Genomic DNA, 20,643 nt, shown 5'->3' with positions numbered 1-20,643 from the left:
TGCAGCCTCAGCCCACTGGATCATTTAATCATGTTTAATAAGGCCCAGTCATTGCCTCTGTGATTTATTATATTAAACAGGCCAGATCCAGCAATGGCCAAGATCAAAGCCCAACCTCACTCCCCCACGAAGACTGAGGAAAAAGGCTGAGAAACATACACGCCTGAGCACGCACGCACGCACACACACACGCACACACACACACACACACGCGCACACAGGTTTACATGCACAGACACAAAGACAGGTATACACAGAGAAAGACACACAAACACACAATTACGACAAAGACATAATTGGGGAAAAAGTAGGCATCATACACAGCATCACTAACAGCCTCCCATACTCTATACTTCAAAGAGACATATGGGCAGGAAAGTACAGCAAAGAGGCACTACATAAACCAGCTGAATGGACTGGAAGAGAAGAGAATCCTGTTCATTTCAACACTAAACATGCCAGGGATGGAGGTCACCTTGGTCCATAACTGGCATGGATACACCCTCAGAATGATAGCAGGGACAGTACATGCGGTTACTCAAACCCTGCAGGTACACATGAGAATACATACATACATACAGGTTTAGAAATTGCAGAGACCTAGAACAAACATGAGTGATGTACTGTGCATCGCTCTTATGAACAGTGATTCTGTGAGGTCTGACTAGCACTATGGTGAATTTATGAAGCAGTACCCCGGAGAACCAGACCTGTAATAATACAAAGCCAGGCATAATATTTCAGGCCAATTCTTCTATTATTATGCCCAGAATGTTCTCTGAATGTTGCTCTGAACAACTTGCGACAGTGGGTCCTTTTAAGTGTTCAGTGATGTGTGAGATTTCAGTGTTAAAGGAGAGGTACAGAATTAAGCATTATAAGCCATGTTATTAGGTTATTTACGATCACATACAACGGCCAATATTAAAGTTTTGTAAAACAGTGCACTCTCGAGATATAGCCCGTCGTCGCCAACACACTCAATGGATCTATAGGTGCATAGACAAAATCCCTCAAAAACACCATTAACTCTTGTTTTTAAAGACAGGAAACTCACCGAGTGGTCACTCGTGTCCGTTGATGTGCTGGCAAAAAAATCACCACAAAGTGTGCTTCTGACCGGGTTTTATTGATCATTTTATAAGGCAAGGCACATTTATTTGTACAGCACATTTCAGCAACAAGGCAATTCAAAGTGCTTTACATGAGACATTAAAAGCAACAAAGTGCAAGAAACACATAAAAGGTCATATAAAATGAAATGCAAAAAAATGACATTTAAAACAAAATGCAGGTAAAATAAAGTACAGGAATAAAAGTTACAGTGCAGAATTTATAATTATTTGATTTAATAAAAAGCAGCAGCAAAGAGAAAATACTTCAGTCTTAAAATAACTGAGAGTTGCAGCAGACCTGCAATTTTCTGAAAGTTTGTTCCAGATATGTGGAGCTTAAAAACTGAACGCTGCTTCTCCATGTTTTGTTTTAACTCTGGGGACAGAAAGCAGGCCTGTGCCAGATTCATAACGTAGCAGATGATCAGAAATATGTTTTGGCCCTAAAGCATTCAGTGCTTTATAAACTAACAGCAGCATTTTAGATCCATTATATCCATTGATTTGTATTGACAACAAAGCCAAAGATGTTTAGATCCATCCGCGTCCCATTTTTGTTTTGATCAACAAACATCTGTCTAACACTATCAATAAAATACCAGCTGCAATGCAATCTTGTTTCTCGACTTGTTGCTGTTGTTGTTGTTGTGTAGACTTGTGACCCGGAAGCGGCTCTTATTCTTCTACGGTAGCCTCCGAACTCAGTCAAAACCTCCCCAAGTTCAAGCGGTTTACAAGTTTACAAACGTATGTACTGCAAGTAAAAATAGTTCTATGCTAAATGATAAATAGAACCCGATCTGAAGCATACTTTGTGGCGATTTTTAACCAGAACTAGCCGTTACTGGTTACCAACTAACCGGTAGCCTACTGGCCCTCGCGTGAACCCAGAGAGCCTGACACATTGTTGTGTACACGCTCGCGCCAGCACACGGGCACAAATTGTTCAGTCGCTGATTGGTTATAAAATTGTAACAATGGCCCTGACACTATGGTATGTTCTAAAACTTGTTGCTTGCAATTGGACAAGTCGAATCTCTTGAGACTCACTCAGCCGGCTTCAGCCGACCTGCGACGGGGTAATTCACACCGCTGTAATTTCCCTCTGCAACATTCTAAAGCGGTTTTGTCGCGTTGCGAATCTTGTATGTGAACTGGGCTTAAGGCGAGCGCTATTAAAAACCCTGAAGACGACTGAGTCACAATGAGAAGGTTTGACGGCTGCTCCTGGGTACATTACCAAAGCTGACTGCTGAGAAAAAAGGGTGTGTAGGTTTTGACCATGCATCTCTGTCAGCCAGCTACTGTACTGTAGCTGTACTTCACTCCAATCTTACAATAAAATTAGGCTTTCAGCTTGTAATACCTCACTGAATGCAGCATTCCATACAGTAGCAAGAACACTTTGCAGGGAGGTATTTGATTGGGGATATACTGTGAGACATTCTTCCATAAAAATCTCTTGGCAAGTACTGTAAGGCAGCAATAGATAATATAGATGCCAAGCCTGCCAGGCTGAAACATTTATGAAAGGCAGCTCATAATTCGCCCTTGAGAAGTATGCTGGAGAGACGAGATCACGGTGGGTTGGCTTTCATTTACATAAGAAATCACTCACAATCTTTCACTCTGACGTATGTCAAGCATAAGTGCAACAGGAGTAATGAAACCACGGTTATTGATTGGGTTACATGAACTGCTGTGCAATAATCATTCAAATGAAAACGATGCTAGGTGTGGTGCAGAATGTGGATTCCTGATTGGACGATAATCAGTTTGTTTGTTCCGCTGTCAGTCTGGTTATTTGCCACATAGGATTTATATGCCTTTCCCACTTTTTGCATCATATCCTCACTGTACACAGTGCTTCCAGAGGGTCATTTTCAGATAATGGTGACAATAATAAAAACAACCTTGGGCACTGTCCTCAACATCTTCAAATATAAAGTACCCCAATCACATACTCTAGAGTGACTTCAAGCCACCACGCTGCAACGAACACGCGGCAACGAGCGCACCCAGCAACGAATGAGAACCGTAATGAGGAAGCGCAGCAACGAATGAGCGCCGCAACAAGCCCATCAACAGGCCGTACCATTACAGCACATTTGAGTTACATTGCCTTTCGCGTACGGATCCTAATCTAATATAGTATCTAATATGCCTTTTTGTGGTCAAACAGGAAATGAGTAATGTTCTTTAGCGAAGCTACGAGCCTGGAGGTATCTAAAAAAAACGTGTCCTCGGCAGCCCATTATCTTGCCGGAGAAAGTCAAATGAAGCAAAAGTGCCGTCTACGAAAAGGTCACTAAAAAAGACCAAACCACTGTTGTGCCACAGCTAAAACGCTGCATCGGTCTGAGAAGGAGAGAAAGAGAGAGAAAGAGGTGATTGTGTATTAACGGCATATGGCTGCATGTATCTTTAAAATTGAAATCTGTCTGAATTGACGCCAAATACGAAGAGAGCTTTTTTATCACAGGACTGTCGACACGGGCAGCAGATCCTACAGATATTGGAGAGCACAGCATGGATATTGGAGTGACTTTGGGATTAGAAAGAGTCTCCATAAGGGCCCAGGTGGGACCATCTCTATTTTCATGAGCTGCAATCCAATAAGTAAATTTAGCTATATTGGCCGACCAGTAATAAAACATGAAATTAGGTAAACCCAGTGCTCCCAGTGCCCTGGGCATCTCCAAAAGGGTTCTCTTGGCTCGAGGTCTGGACCTATTCCAAATAAATGCAGAGATGTGACTGTTGAGATCATTAAACATGCGTTTGGGTAGAAACAAGGGAATCATCTGGAATAGGTACAGTAAACGAGGTAGTATAGTCATTTTAATTGTGTTAACTCTGCCCGCCAATGAAACCGGGAGTGAAGCCCATTTCTCGAGATCCCGTTTAGTACGATCCAACAACTTTTTAAAGTTTTCATCATACAAGTGCTTGTAAGAACGTGTAACAACGATCCCTAGGTAGGTAAATGAAGTGCATTCCAACTTAAAAGGAAAGTTATTGTAATCAAGATCTAATGCTGCTTGGTTGATAGGAAAATGTATAGCCTGAGAGGTTACCGAAGAGATGAAATAAATCTGAGCTGAGGTAGGGACTCTACCGGGTTGGATATATAGAGGAGGAGGTCATCAGCATAGATGGAGATCTTGTGGGCGGAGCCCCCTCTCATGATGCCAGCTATCCCCTCCTCCGCTCCAATGGCTATAGCCAGAGGTTCAATAGCAATATTGAACAGATATGGCGATAGGCAGCAGCCTTGCCTGACACCGCGATGGAGGAGAAAGTAGTCTGAGCAAAGAGAATTGGTTCACTAACGCTTTGGGAGTTGCATAGAGTAACTTGATCCATGTAATGAACGTTGGTCCGAATCTGAATCTTTCAAGAACAGCAAGGAGGTATTCCCATTCAATCCGGCCTTTTCGGCATCCAGGGACAACACAATTTCTGCATGTTGGATAGAATGGGAAGAATAAAGTACATTAAACAGTCTACGCATGTTATAAAATGATTGTCTACCTGGCATAAAACCGGTCTGGTCAGAAGCAATAATGTTGGGAATCACCGTTTCAACACGCTGGGAAATAATTTTGGTAAGAATTTTGTAGTCGGAGCACAGAAGGCACACTAATGGTAATGTGATCCCTATGTGTAATGTCGTCCTGGACCAACTAATATTTTAGCTGTTAGTTTATAGTTTTATATTTCATATATATATATATATATATATATATATATATATATATATATATATATATATTTGGCTAGATTTAGCACAGACTCTCCGTTGGGTACCAAATCAGTTCTACAGATACTGTACTCTACCAGGGTCCAAACAATCACTATGTTTGCAATTTTACAATAGCCTTCATCAAAACGCCACACTACAAATTAATATTGTTAGAAAACACATTTCTTAATACTTGATTAAGCAGATGCTAGAAAACTGTTGATTGTTCTGTTCACAACGATTAACAACAGTTTGCGCCCTTATGCCTGAAAAGCAACATGACACCTTTCTCCCATGTGACCGTCTGCAGTTCATTTCAGAGTGCGTTCTTGGCATATTCCCAAAGGTCTACATCCTCAGAACAATTGTTCCCTTTGAACCCTAAAATTAACACACATTGAACCAGACTGGTCCCTCTAGCCAGACAAAATTACAAGATGATAGAAAGGATAGCACTTAGCAATATGAACTCAATCAATAAGACATGGCAGGGTGCGCACCACGCACGCACGCACGCACGCACGCACGCACACACACGCACACACACAAATATTCTTAAAACCTTGCAAGCCATGAAGTTCAAATTCACACAATGACTATAAAACACATTTCTGGATGCCTAACAGATTTATGTCTATTTTATTGTTTATTAGCTAAAGACACATTTTCTGCTGCAGATTTATGGAGGCATTGATTCTTCCTCTAGCCGTCTACCTGCTGGCCAGTATGCTAATTGAGTGAATCACTGACATAATGCCTTGTCCTGCCGGCTGATCTATATCACATTTGTCTGTACGGGCCGATGCAGCATCTAGATGTCATTGATAGACACCCAGGTCGATAACTTTTGTTATAAATAAAACACAGCTAGTGTAACTGATACCTGGTCAATATACACATTAAACATGGCTGAATGATGCATTGTCTTATGATGAGTTAAAAAATAAGACCTTAATGAATGTACCTGCTTTGTTTAGTACTTCTCTGAAAGCAAATAATACATTACATAATTGGAAATGTGTTATTAAGAGGACACTTACATAATCCAACAAGGTGAATGCATTTTAGAATTACTAAATAATATAATTAATAAAGATGCGAAAAAAATCTAAGCCACCATCTGTGCAAATATATGAACATCTAGAAATGTAGCTGAGAGAGCACAGACCGCCCATGAACGCATTTCGTGGCTCTGTGCATGTAATGGGTTCTAAGGAGGCCCATGCCATACCCTTCCACTGACTTTCATCAAAATGGTAGTTTGTTAGTTTTTGCGTAGTCCTGCTAACAGACTAACACATGCCACTGAAAACATGACCTCTTGACCTGCGCTGTCACTTTATACAAAGTGTAATACTAGGAACATTTGAATAGATAGTTATAGAGACCAATACAAGTACCATGAGCAGGATTTTGCTCCACACAACACAGTTAACGTCATTTCAACCTTTGACCTGTATATTCTGGGTTAACTAACTCAAATTTGTAAATACATATTATATACAGTATATCAGTGCTAAATAGATGCCCTTCCAACTGTTCTCTTAGCATCCCATGTATTATCCGGAGTTGTTAATGGACAGCTCCAGCTATTGCCTCCAACAAAGTGCTTCAGAAGTGTTTAATAACCAATTGTGCGTGCAATTCACTCGGAGGTTAATGTTGCATGAAGGAATGTCACATTTGCAGTGCCTCCATCTCCAAATGGGACTCCCTGCTCCATCCCTGTGCAGCCATTAGCTTACTTTAGCTCCACAGCTAAATGAACAGCAATGCTTATAGCACTGAATCATGGCCTGGATTCTTAATTCATATTTGCATGATGAATTTGTTCTGTTTTAAACAGGGGACAGCCACAAGTGAGAAAACCTCTGTAAAGCTGGTTTATTCCACAGGATGAGGGATTGCAGGGCTGAGAGGATCTATGCATTTGTTGGTTCTAGGTCTGTAAATACAGTGCTACAGTATATTATGCATGTACGCAAAGTGGATACGGTAATAAAGCCTAGTGCCTCTTAATAACCCCCATGGAAATCCACTAAAACATGAGTAGCCATTACAGCGCCTAACACTCAACACTAGCAGTGGAAGAGCAGAATCCCTAGGTGGTTATCAGAGCATCTCACAAAGTTGGTCCTTTATGCAACAGTAAAGAGACTACACTAAAATATATGGTAAAATATGCAAACACTATGCCAGGATGTAAAACAAAACAACCCTTTTACTGTAAATCAGCAAGCCTTCCACATAGAAAATCTAAACATTTCCAGATGCATGCTGATACAGTAGACACGTACAGACAGACAGACAGACAGACAGACAGACAGACAGACAGACAGACAGACAGACAGACAGACAGACAGACAGACGCTGTGTGGCTCTTTGTTAAAACTCATTTGACAAATAATCAAACGCTGCAGTAGGATCCATTGTGAATTCACTTTTTCCCAGATCTTGGTGGGAGTGTGTAAGAATCAGTACTCTGAGTCAGAGAGGCAATGTGACCTATTCTCTGATTTCCCTGGAGAACACTAGGGAGCTTCTGATTATGAAACTAGCATTGGTGCCAAATATACAGTATATTACCTTCAACAACAACAGACAGAATTGCAGACGATACTTCAAAAATAACAATAATAATTTGAAATATTCAAGAACACAGAGAAATAAGATGGATGCATGAAATCATAATTAGAGCAATAAAAAAGGAGATCATTGAAATAAGTCCCATGGCGTTTGAATGCTGCTGTTGTCTGTATTTAGATGAATTGAGACATGTATAGCACACCAGCTGCATCAATCTATATAAGCTCTACATATTAATGTCCTCACAAGCCACCCTTCTGAGGAATGTTTATCCTCTCTCTCAGATGGGAGCAGCTGGCCGATTGTCATATCATACTCAAAAGGGACTTCATGCGTTTTACTAAATGAAAATCAAAATTCAGTATGCTTGGAGCGGTTTGTTAAAGCCAACAAGTGCCGCTGCCTGGCAAGGTGAGTGTTCACACAAGACTTTTATTTTTTATTTTTACAGCCAGCAGCTTTTGGATAAAGTAGCTTAGCACTACCGGTTGAGCAACTTGTGATTGTCGTTTCACACTACACTGAGTTATACGCATGACATGAGTCTTAAACGATACATTTCTACGAGGTTGTGATAGCCCCGTACTGTACTATGCTCCGTACTGCTGTCGACCCTAGATGATATCATGTACCCACAAACGGCGCCTTGGCTGGTCTGGTACCTCCTCCTCCCCCTCAAACGTGAAAGCCAACGCTAGTGCTAATTCATTTGCCATAATTTTAGTTAATGACTATTAATTTATAGTAGGCTAGGTCCTATATAATATTACTAATTTAGTTGACGTTAAGGATGATTTTGATAACGGTTGAGTCAACGTTGGTTAGAAAGTAGGCTATGATTCCCGTTGTTAAGGTTACAGAACACTTGCGCAGAAAGCGCTGAAAAGGCGCAGAAGGCAGCACTTTTTATATATAAAGAAAGAAGTCTAGTGTGAACATGGCCTTTAAACAACACTGTCTATTATTGTTGTGTCAGCAGAGAATGCAGGAGCAGTATGGAAACATGCTATGAAATATTCAAAGACCAAAATATTGCAAAAAGTGTGTAAATAAATAGATAAATAAATACAGTAAATAAATCATCTACTGTAAATTATAAATTAAAAGAAAAGACAAACTATTCGGTCAAACATGTATGTGCACAAAGGGTATATTGCATCTCATAGATTTGTCCTTGCTGGGAAATACACAAAACATAAATATATTTTTATATTTCCAACTCAATAGGATGAGGATGATATAAATGTGAAGCATGGATGTGAAAATTGGGTTAACCTTGTGTCCACCCTTCTCTGTTACATTTGTTCCATCTATAAAGTAAACATAACAAACCACTTATCTAATTCAATCCCAGTAAACAGATTAAACACACCTCAGTCTCAGATTCTGCCATCGAAATCAAAAGTATAATGGAAGACTAACGGACAAGTCTGTGGTCTGTTTCCCCTCTCCGGCCCAATCCCAGTACACCACTGAGGAGTCATTCTCACGCATTTTGAACAGAGAATTTACACTGATGTGTTTCTGGGCCTGGCAATGATGTCATGTCAGAGATAGCATTGGGACATGTGGAGTAGTGCCTGGTTAGAGGATGGGCTCTGGGGTTTCAGGGGCATACAAGGTGTCTGCGCTGGCCTGGTTCTTGTTATAGCATTAGGGTCAGGAACATTCTGTACCGTACAGGATCAGTGAAATGCGCTGACTTGTTAAACAACCCCACTAGTCTACCCTGATAAAGCTACAGTATGCCTCGAAAAACTTCACTAAGCACATTTTTTATTTTGTAGACATAAAACATGTCTGCATTTCTTGAATAATGACTAGCTGTTTTATTTTATTTTAAGTCATAGAATGTTATGTTCTATATCCCCACAGTATCTTGTGATGTAAAGTTCATATCATTCAAACAGTATTCATGCCAAGGTTGAATACTGTCTGCTTTGTTGACATTCATTTTATGACATGCGGTACAATTTCAATAGCATTATGCTAGTTGGTACTGCATGTGCTGTACTTACCAACGTGACAATGACAAGCAAAGTCATTTATCAGATCCACACAAGTTCCTCCATTTAGACAAGGCCTTGACCAGCAATCATTTATATTCTCTGAGCATGTCCGTCCTGTAAAATAAACATTGTAATGTGCAGTATGTTCTAACAGATGTCACTGGCTTTACAGCAGGCTCTTACTATACAGTACTGTACCCCTGTACAGTGTAGTGAAGTTTAGAGGGGTCAGGGAAGAATTTTTACAGCTCACTTATCTGGCCCCCGGGTGATACTGTTTTTTTTGCTTCCCTCTGGAATATGTAGAGTGGGTCGTATGCCCACCTCCCTTGTTCTCTGTAAAGCGCATTGTGTTGCCTCTGGGTATGAAATGCACTATACAAATAAAGCTTTGATGATTGATTGATTGATTAGGCTACACATTATATATGTGCTCTGCAACATCAATTGTCCAGTTGTCAAATCTACTGTAATTGGCAACAAACTGTTTATGATAGCCAGACACCTCATTGTCTCCAAATCAATTACTTTTTTCCACATCAAATATGCATGCTGTCACTGTCAGTCGTAGCTTCACGTACATTCATTGTTGAATTGTTAGACGGGATGTGACAGGGTTCAAATGTAGGTTCTGTAATGCCGTTTCTTATAAGATATGCATGATACTGTATTCCTCAATGTAAGAGCTGGTGACGTAGGGAACCTGGATAAAAAACAATACTATTCTGTACAATGCTAAAACTGCATTAAATTTATGTCATTTATACTATATTGTGCATAAATGCATGGCACTGCTTGATTTGTGGCCCTCAATTCCTCTCGTCTTCAGGGAACTTTATGGCCCCTTGGCATCCCAATGGGCAACCCATCTGCCACGTGCCACTATAGTAAATCAATGGCCACATGGCTGTAACATGGCTAATGTCCCTTAGCCTGCACATGGCTCCAACATGCCTAACACATGGTAAATCACCCTGGAACGTGTTAAGGGCCACAAGAACAGGTGTGTCCGTTGAACTCTATGAGGTTCAGCCTGCCTTAGGTTTTAGGTGTCTTTACCTGTTAAACCCCAACCCAAATAGAAAAGCAAATCTAGGCTAAACAACAGTACATTTACCCAGCTTGAGAACAATTAAAAACAAAGCAGTATGTTTTCTGACAGTTACTGGAATAAGGTCTTGTTAAAAAAGACTAGAAATTATAATGGGCACCACAGGCCACTACTTCACCTACACTAACAAGGTTTTCCAGCACACTGCTTTGTGTACAGTAGGTCTACTGTAATTCAAATAACTCAACCTGGGACAGGTCCCTCACGTTAAAATAAAGAAATACAGTCACACACTTTATATTATTCTCCAATTAACTGAATAGGTAAAGAGACATACCTTCAAACCCGGAGGGACAGATGCACTGGTAGTCACGTACGCCGTCCAAACACGAAGCACCATTGGCACAGGGGAAACTTCTACACTCATCTGTTTCCAGGTCACAGAGTGACCCCTCAAACCCAACGTGACAGCGGCAGGTGTAGTTGTATCTGTGGTCTAGACATACTCCATGTTCAGAGCAGCGATGGCCAACACAGTGATCAATGTCCTCTTCACAGTAGGCTCCCGATAATCCTCTGGGACACACACAGCTGGGGAAAGATCAGAGAGAATGCCTTAATACTCTATGTACTCAATCTTAGAATTCTACCGGGGGTAGCAAAAACAAAATGTCAACAGTTTGCGATATCGTGTTGCCTGGGTCTACTTGGTGATTGGCTGTGATTGAAGCCCCTTCGCCTCAAGAACATCCACACTGGAAGACTCACCTGTAGCCATCAATCTTATCCACACACGTGGCTCCATTTTGACACCAGTGCCGAACACAGTCATTGACATTTACGCGGCAATTTCGGCCGGACCATCCCGGAGCGCACACACAGGTGTAGCTGCTCGCGTTGTTTAATAGACAACGACCTCCGTTGGCACATGGCTGTCAAGGGAAGGGGGGCAGAGAAAAATTGCATGACATACTAAACTGAACATGCAAAGGAAAACATGATGGATATGATGCCAACGGAATACTACAGCAGTCGTAATATTGTGCTGTGGTGATTTATGGCAGAGGAAGACTATGACCTTAGTTTTATTATCACTACTGTATTCAGGTGCCATTGTCATACCTGTTAGGTTAGAGGCTTTGTTAAAATTAACCTTAAGTGTACATTTATTACTATGAACTATATACTATATATATACTATGAACTACAGTTTATAACAAATGCCTTGCCTTACCAACTACAATGCCGTAATTATATGTAATTACATAGTACTGTATTCCGGTTTAGTACACAAGTGGAGGACGGTATGTGGAGGAAGGGTTCTCCCCTCGACCCACCTGTATGTTGGGAGGACAGGGTCTACGGCACGTATACTGGGTTCCGTCAGGCAGGTCCACACACCGAGTACTGGCAGGACAGGTGGTGTTGGGTAGACGGCAGGCGTCTATATCCACCTCACAGTTGGTCCCCAGAAAGCCTGCAGGGACAGGTGAGGCAGGTGGTAGAGAAGACAGCTTGCTGTCATAACGTTGGTGACTTCAATATTTAGCATCAGAGCTCGAGTGTGTAGGGACTCAGCAGAATGGGGTGTGAGGGGCACAGTACTCTAGCTACTCTGGCAAACGGTCATGAAATTATTGCCGGGATTTCAATTAAGTGTGCTTTTTTTATTTTCTGATTTTCTAGATGTTAATTGCAGGCACATGTTAGAGCTAGCAAAACAACACGTTTGGCAAAACAAATCATTTTTCTATTTGGTGTTAGCTCTTTTAACTTTTCTATAACCCAGTCTCAGAAACATTCCCTACAGTAAGTCACATAGCAATACCAAATGCTAATGTTCTTTTGAATAAGCCCCAGCCATAATGCTTAGTCACTGCAGCATTAGATGTAAAATAGGACTGAAATGAAATATGCATTTATAAATTGTTATTGACCGTTTTGGCATTGCCAACCTGTTTTGATCAAATCAGTTGCACTAAATTGAGGCTTTAAATGAGATGTCAAAAATACTGAACATGGAATATGAAGGTTTTCATTTCTCAAAATTTCACAAGCCTAAATTACACTTGAATAGATGTGACATGACAGTTTCCCAAATGGCCTGACTATATCACTCAAACTACACACTGCACAGCGAACAGAAGCATTTTCTGGGGAAAGAAGACTGATCATGGATGGCTTGATGGATGCTGTGTGTGTGTGTGTGTGTGTGTGTGTGTGTGTGCGCGTGTGTGTGTGTGTGTGTGTGTGTGTGTGTGTGTGTGCATGTATAGGTGTGTGTGTGTGTGTGTGTGTGTGTGTGTGTTTGTCTGTGTGTGTGTGTGTGTGTGTGTGTGTGTGTGTGTGTGTGTGTGTGTGTGCATGTATAGGTGTGTGTGTGTGTGTGTGTGTGTGCGTGTGTGTGTGTTTGTCTGTGTGTGTGTGTGTGTGTGTGTGTGCATGTATAGGTGTGTGGGTGTGTGAATAGGGAGACAGCAGCTGGCAGAATGGTAAGGCCAGGTCTGTCAGCTCAACGCTTCTCTCAGGGGTGGCCTATCAGGCTGAATCAGTCAATGTAAATGCAGCCTCAGCCGGTGGAGACGAACAAACAATTACTGGCAAATTGTATGAATACAGGAGAAGAACACCCATGAAAGGGGAGAGTATTTCATGACACAATACTGACACAATTCCCCTGAACTAATGAGCTCTGGCTATGAACTGGGTGATTTGCTCAGCTGTCAGTCACTGGCTTGTTTGGAACAGGGACACACACAGGGTGTGTGTTGGAGAGTGACACCCACATATCACACACTGTACCTGGGGGACACCTGCATCTGTAGAAGCCCAGCAGGTCCATGCATGTGCCATTGTGCCGGCAGGGGTTGGAATCACACTCATTGATGTCAGTTTCACATTGGCTTCCTGGAATGCAAAGGAAAAGCATGTTCGGTGATGAATTATAATGTGTATGAGAATGTATACAGGGACTGCAATTCAAGTATTGCATGTGGTACATGTTTCAATGTTTAAAGGTGGGATAGGTAGTTTGCTTTTGGCTTTATTTGGTAAAAGTGGCATAATATCCTTTCAGCAAGAATAAACTTGGATCTCTGTGTTTACCGCTGCCTCTGTATTTTGGATTGAAAGAATGATCAGGTGAGCTTGCGAGAACGGGATGGTTGTACAAGGCAAGGAGGGGCGTGTTCTTTTAAAAAAGATGACCAATCGGAGGCCTTGTTGACGTCAAACTACCTACCCCACCTTTAATATTCTCATTAGAATCCATATTTTTGTGTGTTAGGGCTACAATGATACTGTGGAACTGCCATTGACGTCAAACAAATGTATTCCCAAAATATCCCCAATAAATGTACATTGTGAAGACATCATTTGTACATGTTGATGGTTTGGAAACATCACAATTTGAGATCCCCCCATGCAGGGGATTCCTGTGAAACAATGATGCAGGGTTATTCATCTAAAACCACCAGTCATCAATAACAGTAAGGCCAAGACATGCAGCAAAAGGCCCTTTTTGACAGCGGCAAACTCAGTCTATTCTGCAGCGGAATCACCATGATTAATATCTTCTCCACAGTGGTTCCTCAGGTCGTTATATACAAAAATATGCCATGTTGTGCAGCTGCAAATTGTACAAATTCATCCCACTGAAAAATGGCGGGACACGGATGTGCAAGGATGACTGTCAGGGAAATTAATTGCGGAGGTAGAGCTGTCAGCCTGTAGGAGTACTGGCATCAGGGTCCTTTTTCAACCGAGCAGCGAGCTACATGGAGGATGAAACATGACCTAGGACATAGCCAGCAGAAATATTTGTTTACTGCACAAGAAGAACATTTCAGGCACCGTTATATAAATTATATGTTCTTTTTTTCCCAGCCATTGGGGAGAGAATACACCTGTTCAAGACCTTACAAACAAAGGACAATTTAAGTTATTGGTGTCGGGTATCCATCCTCCAGTACATGGACTTTTGAACATTGGAAAACACCCATCAGACACCAAGGGAATAAGGGTTAACAACTGTGCTCAATATCGACAAAGAGGGCTGGATACAGCCGAGCAATAAAAACCTCTAAAGAAGAATAGTCTTGGAGGTGGTCGTTGGGAATTACGAGGTGCTGACGAAAAGGCCGGGTGGGGTGAGGAGAGGAGGTCAGAGGCAGAAGATGGGGAATTCAGTCGTCGGAAAATGTCAGGCGCTAGCAGTTTAAGAGGGGAGGAGACAATACCTGTGGAGGGGAAAGAGCTAATTGGACCTAAAGCAGAATAAAGAAATTCAGTCAACTGGCAAACAATGTAGGCACTGGCTGTCTATCAGTATAACAATCTGTTTGTCTCTCTGTCTGTCAATGTGTCCATTTGTCTGTCTGTTTTATCTATCTATCCATTTCATCTGTATTTCATGTTGATCATTAAAACATTATATTCTGATTACAGTTTATAATCATTTCCATGAATCTGCCCCATGATTCAGAACCACTCCAAAATGTAATGGGTTCTATGTTGGCCCATGCTTCACCCCGAGTTTCATGGAAATCGGTCGAGCGGTTTTTGAATGACCCTGCTGATGAACCAACCAACTAACCAAACAACCAACACGCCACTGAAAACAAAACCTTGGACCCTGCACTGTCATTTGTGTCAGCAACACAATATCCTCCATATGTCTGAGACGAGCATTAGCAATGCAATTCATTTGTAAGTTAAAGATCATTGTTATGAGAGGTGAATAACGATGTGTGAATCTCATTTGAGTTACAAAAAGAAAACCAATTAACAAGGGGTTATACATGTATCTCTCGGCAGAGCAATCTTAATTGGTAATGTACCATGAACTTTGTGCATATGAAATAAACAACTGTGAAACGTTATCACAGAATGGAAAGGCAACCAGCATCCACATTAATATAACCTTAACATGTAGAAGATCAGTTGTTTTGAAAAGTCCATGTTGATCATAATAGTTCTTTGATGCATCGTAGAGAGCCAGGTTGAAACTCAGGTCATCGATGCTCAAACAGGCCTTGGCCAAATAAGTAATTGGTTCCTAGCCGGAGTTCTTGGGCACCATCCAAGGCCGGACATTGAAGTATGCAAACCTTTGCAAAAACTTTAAAATAATGATAAAGTGTACTTCCAGAACAACCGCAAAGATGTCAGCTGAAAACTATAGCATGCCTACTGAGGATATTCAATGGAGATTTTCAACAACTGTACTTCCACTAATCTTGCACCAATCTTTCAACTACTGTACTGTATATTGTCTGCACCATCAAATAGTATTACCCTGTTATCTCAGTCCTTACAATGGACAGAGTTTGGGGTTTAAAACACAGATCTGCCTCCAGCAGTCAGACCCAGGTCTATAAAGAGCGCTGGCTTGTGAGGCCCTGTATAGCCCTGCTCATCAAACGCTCTGACGTGTGTGCTATAGGGAACCATGACTAGGGCTGTTTAATAGGGCCATTTTAACCTTAATGCTTTCTTTGCTTTGAGAACATGTCTCTGCATCGTTAGAGGGGTTTCATTGAAGATACAGTAATACCACATATGCAAATCACATTATCTGCCTTTTTAAAGGCACCAAAAATATTGATAAACATTAATAAAATATTTGATTAACATTATGAATAGACAGATATGGGGCTCAAAACGGTGTATTATCAACATAAAATGTAATCTCCACCACACTGCCTATGTTCTTCAGATCTCCAGTAGTGTGGTCCACAATGGTAGATCTAGTTTACATTGCCACATAATCCATTAACTTTGCATTCTGAGTACATTCATAGAAAACCTCAAATGTGAACATAATCTATCCATATACATTATATTTGTCGCTTTTTCAACCATCTTGTTTCAGTATCTGATCAATTCGTAAAAATAAATGTAATAATGCAATTTACCCGAACATTCACCTCATATTCATGATTGCTGTTCCATGACGACAGATGAACCTGGCTCAGTTGTTGTTTCAAGAGCTACAGTATTTAATGCTAGACCAGGGAGAGACTTTGACTGAATAATATGTGTTCCAAGAAGTATTTTCAATTGCTGTGTGCGAATTTACTTTCCAGATAGGAGATTGAGAAAGGCGGAGTGGAGGGAGAAAGACTTTGGCCTTGTCTTGGACCATGTTCAAAAGCTTGAATTTGAAGAGCGAATACTAGAGCTGTGACAATATAAAAACACAACAATATGCATCGTTAGATGAAAAACTGTCGTGGTAAAAAAAAAGAAGAACATTTTAAAAATAATTTAACTTAGGCCTATAAAGCAACTATGGGTACCCAGAAGAGTGTTGCTTTGCATGGTGTTTTTCAAAGATTTTTTTTTTTTCTTCCTGTAATTTATTAATCATTCAAGTTTTGTTAAAAATATCATATCGATATTGTGTATCGTATCGTGAGATTAGTGTATCGTCACACCCCTACCGAACACATAGTGTCTTTTCAGCATGTCACTGGAACTGTTTGGTAGACTACAAGCTGGTACTTGACATTTCAAGCTGGTACTTCAGGAAGAACCTTCTCAATGTACAGTACAAAGAAGAAAACAAAGCTGTGCATGGAACTGCCTTCCAGTTTCCTAAAAATATAAAGCCTGTCTAAATAACACTGGAATATGAAGGCTGGAGGAATTATGATCAACGAGGGGCCTGCAGATAACACTTGAAATTAAACAGGCCCTTTCTGGGCCACATGTTACTAAATCCAAAGCGAAAATCCCAAGATACCAGAAAATGATGAATTCCATCAGTCACTAAGAGCTGCCACGTCTTGAGAGACAATTTTCCATCACTGAAGTGGCAACAGATTTGAGCCTCACACAGCACAAAAAAAGGCCTACCTCATGTAATGCTATGTGAGGGCTTATCAGGCTGACAGGTGAGCGTGTCAGGAGGCAGGCGAGGTGGGAAATAATAATACTGAAGACACTTTCATTTTCTACATGTAATTGGTAATTGCAGGCTGTTATGCAAAAACATGGTTTGGGTCAAATCTTCTCCAATCAGGTTTTTCTATAAAATCTTCATTCATAGACGCAAAAATTAATAGCCTATTTGGAAAAAAAAATAAATAAATTAGCCATAGCTACATACACAATTATTGTTGGACTGCTTTACAGCAGAGCACAGAAAGAGCATAATTTACTTCAACATTTTTTAAATGACGGCAACCATTAAGTTTGTTTAATGAAATACATGTGAAAGTAGAAAAGGGTGGACCTCCGTCCATGATGCGTCCATGTCGTCAGCATGTACAGCTGTTGAACTTGTGAGAGGACAAAACCAACAGACAGTGATTCAGAGATAAGATCACAGCAAGGTCTCTCTCCTTTCCTCTTTCTCCCTCTCTCTCTACCTCCCTCCCTCTGTCTGTTCAATGGTGCCTGCATGCTTGCACGGCACTTTTCTCCATCTGCCTGGGCTGTTGTGGCGGTGCCCAGCAATTAAATATTTTGATTACATTGATGAAGCTCAATTTGTTGAAGTGTGAACTATGTAGCTCACCTCCACTGACAGCTGTATACTTTGCACTTTTGACAATAGTCTTTGACGTTTGCCTTAGTCCAATTGTGTGGCTATGTCCGGGCCCAATGTTTGAGGAGAAGAATGCTACACAAAAATATGTGATGCAATATTTGCAAGTAGGGGAGATTTTAGACCCTTAAATTTCAGACTTCAAAACTGAGTAAACAAGTACAGAAGGTTCTGTCACATGGAAAGGTTCCAACAAAGTGACAATACTTTGCTTATTTGTTCGGGAGGTTATGTTCTTCAATGTCCATCTGCCACACATTTTAGACAGCATGAAACAAAATGGAATAAAGGCACTTAGAGAGGCAATGTGAAAAGATCAGTAACAGGAATGTTGCCCCGGAGGGCAACAATATACATCTAGGAAGAATACAGACAGCAGATGGCACTAGAAGGAAACTGCATTCAATGTGTAGCAGATTGTCAGGTCCAAAACCAGCAACCAATAAGCGTATAGCAACACTCTCTATCTCCAAACACTTCAGCTAGACAAATATAAAGTCTATTTTATTTTGTACTTCACTGAAATGGTAGGAATGGAAAAGGAACTAGGCAGACAGGCAATAATGATTTAATTGAACAGTTCAGTGTTCTAACAGAGAAGCCTGTATCGCTCACCTGTGTAGCCAGGTGGACAGATACAGCTGTACTGTGGTGATGAGGTTGGCTGACTTGTGGTGATGCATGTGGCTCCATTCCTACATTGGTTGGGGTAGATCAAGCAGGCATTCTCTGCATACTGGCAGAACTCTCCAGTCCATCCAGGAGCACACAGACACTGGGAGGAAGAGGTAGAGAGCAGACATTGACAGCACACATTAAAAACCAGCCTGGCTTATGTACATGGCTGGCTTGTATCTGTTCAGGACTGGTGGGACGGAAGCTAGTCATGCCACTGAAATAGCTGTGAAATGAAATTACATGAAATAATGTCTGATAAATTAAGATAGGTCTTGTCGCCTGGACACATCAGTTCCAATGTTAATCCAGCACAATAAGAGCGGGATAGCCAGTTAGCTCATGAGCTCACAACAACTAGCAACAGCTTCCATAACATTAGTGGTAGCGGTCAGTGGCTAAAGCTTGTACATTGCTTAAGCTTAGTGTGCACATTGTAAGAGTAGCAGGGAAACATCTCATTGCTCATTTTACTCGTTGCGTGACAAATAAACGTTGAATTTGCATGTGAACTTGAACATCAATCAACTTTTTCCGCGCTGTCTGGGGATTCTGTGTGCACACGACCCTGTAAGTAAGGAGCTGGTGGGGTGTTTATGTATGCAAATTCAGGTGTACGAGAACGCACATTCAACTTAAGAAAGGGAGCACAGCTGAGAACACTTTGGCGGCTTAAGAACACATTTCATGAATCCGGGGATCTTTCTTACGGTTGGTCTTACAAAGTTCGTAAGAAGACATTTAAGAAGTCACTTAAGAAAATGTTCAGGAATGAGGTCCAATGTTCCTGCTTATTTAGAAGGCAAGATATTAAAAAACGTAAGTATTACGGTGGCCATGTTGTCAATTCCAAGATGGCTGCCACAGACATATTATGGGAAAATGGAAACATTGATTTTCTGATTCCTTATACAATACCCTTTGCAAAAAGAGTTTTGCAAATCCCTCAATAAATCCAGCAAAGTTACACAGTGAACCTGACTCATTAGCCTGTCTCCCTATGAGTTTGACAGAATCCTATCTGCAGGCACAGGTTTGTAGACGAACAACAAAATCAGATGATGACAGTTGGTATGAGTGAACATAGCCAACAGGGAGGTTTGGACATTTTCTGAGATATTAGTGCTCCCATAAGGACCTGTGTATCTATTTGGACAACCATTGTCTTATAAATACAAAGTGCGCTCCCATGCGGTGATTGCCTTTCCGCTCCATAATGTTCAGACAACTGTGGTCTTCAATCCGGAATATGAGCTTGTTGAGTAGAGTCGCAACTTGCACTGAGAGGGTACCTTAGGGACACAGTGTGTTAATGGACACCCCAAATTAACCTGATGACCGATCTCTCATTCTCTCAGAGGGCAGAAGATCAAGAAATCGTAATAGAACGTCTCATTTCCACTGGACAACATCAATGCTTGGATAATGTCCGACACTGATTGGAGGCAAACCCACACACAGTGTTTCACAGTGCTGCATCTCAGTCTAAGAACGGGCTGAATGATCTAATATAACGGACCAAGACTGATTAATTAGGAGCTAAGGGGCAAGCATTACAGCCCAGTTTCAGATTCTGGAGGACATTTAGAGGGAGATGAAGGAACTGAGCAATAGAGAGGAGCTCCAGACCACTACCTGGCCATCTGGCCGTCCATAAACAGCAACACTGATTAATGGGCAAATAAATTGGACTAATCCACCTTTCAAAGTTTGGACATTAAAATGTATATCCATTTGTCTATTTTTACTGTATTATAATGTTGTTGTTGATGTACATATAGCTATCCCTCTCTATAAACGTAAGAGTTCTATTACATGTACTTATGCATAGGGATGCGCATTAAAAAACGGTTCTTGTTGAGAACCGGTTCCCAGTGAATTGATTCCTTGGAATCGTAAGCCAAAATCCA

This window comes from Borostomias antarcticus, assembly GCF_949987555.1.
Source record: "Borostomias antarcticus genome assembly, chromosome: 25".
Taxonomy (NCBI): domain Eukaryota; kingdom Metazoa; phylum Chordata; class Actinopteri; order Stomiiformes; family Stomiidae; genus Borostomias; species Borostomias antarcticus.
The sequence above is the reverse complement of the archived record's forward strand: the minus strand, read 5'-3'. Positions refer to the sequence as shown.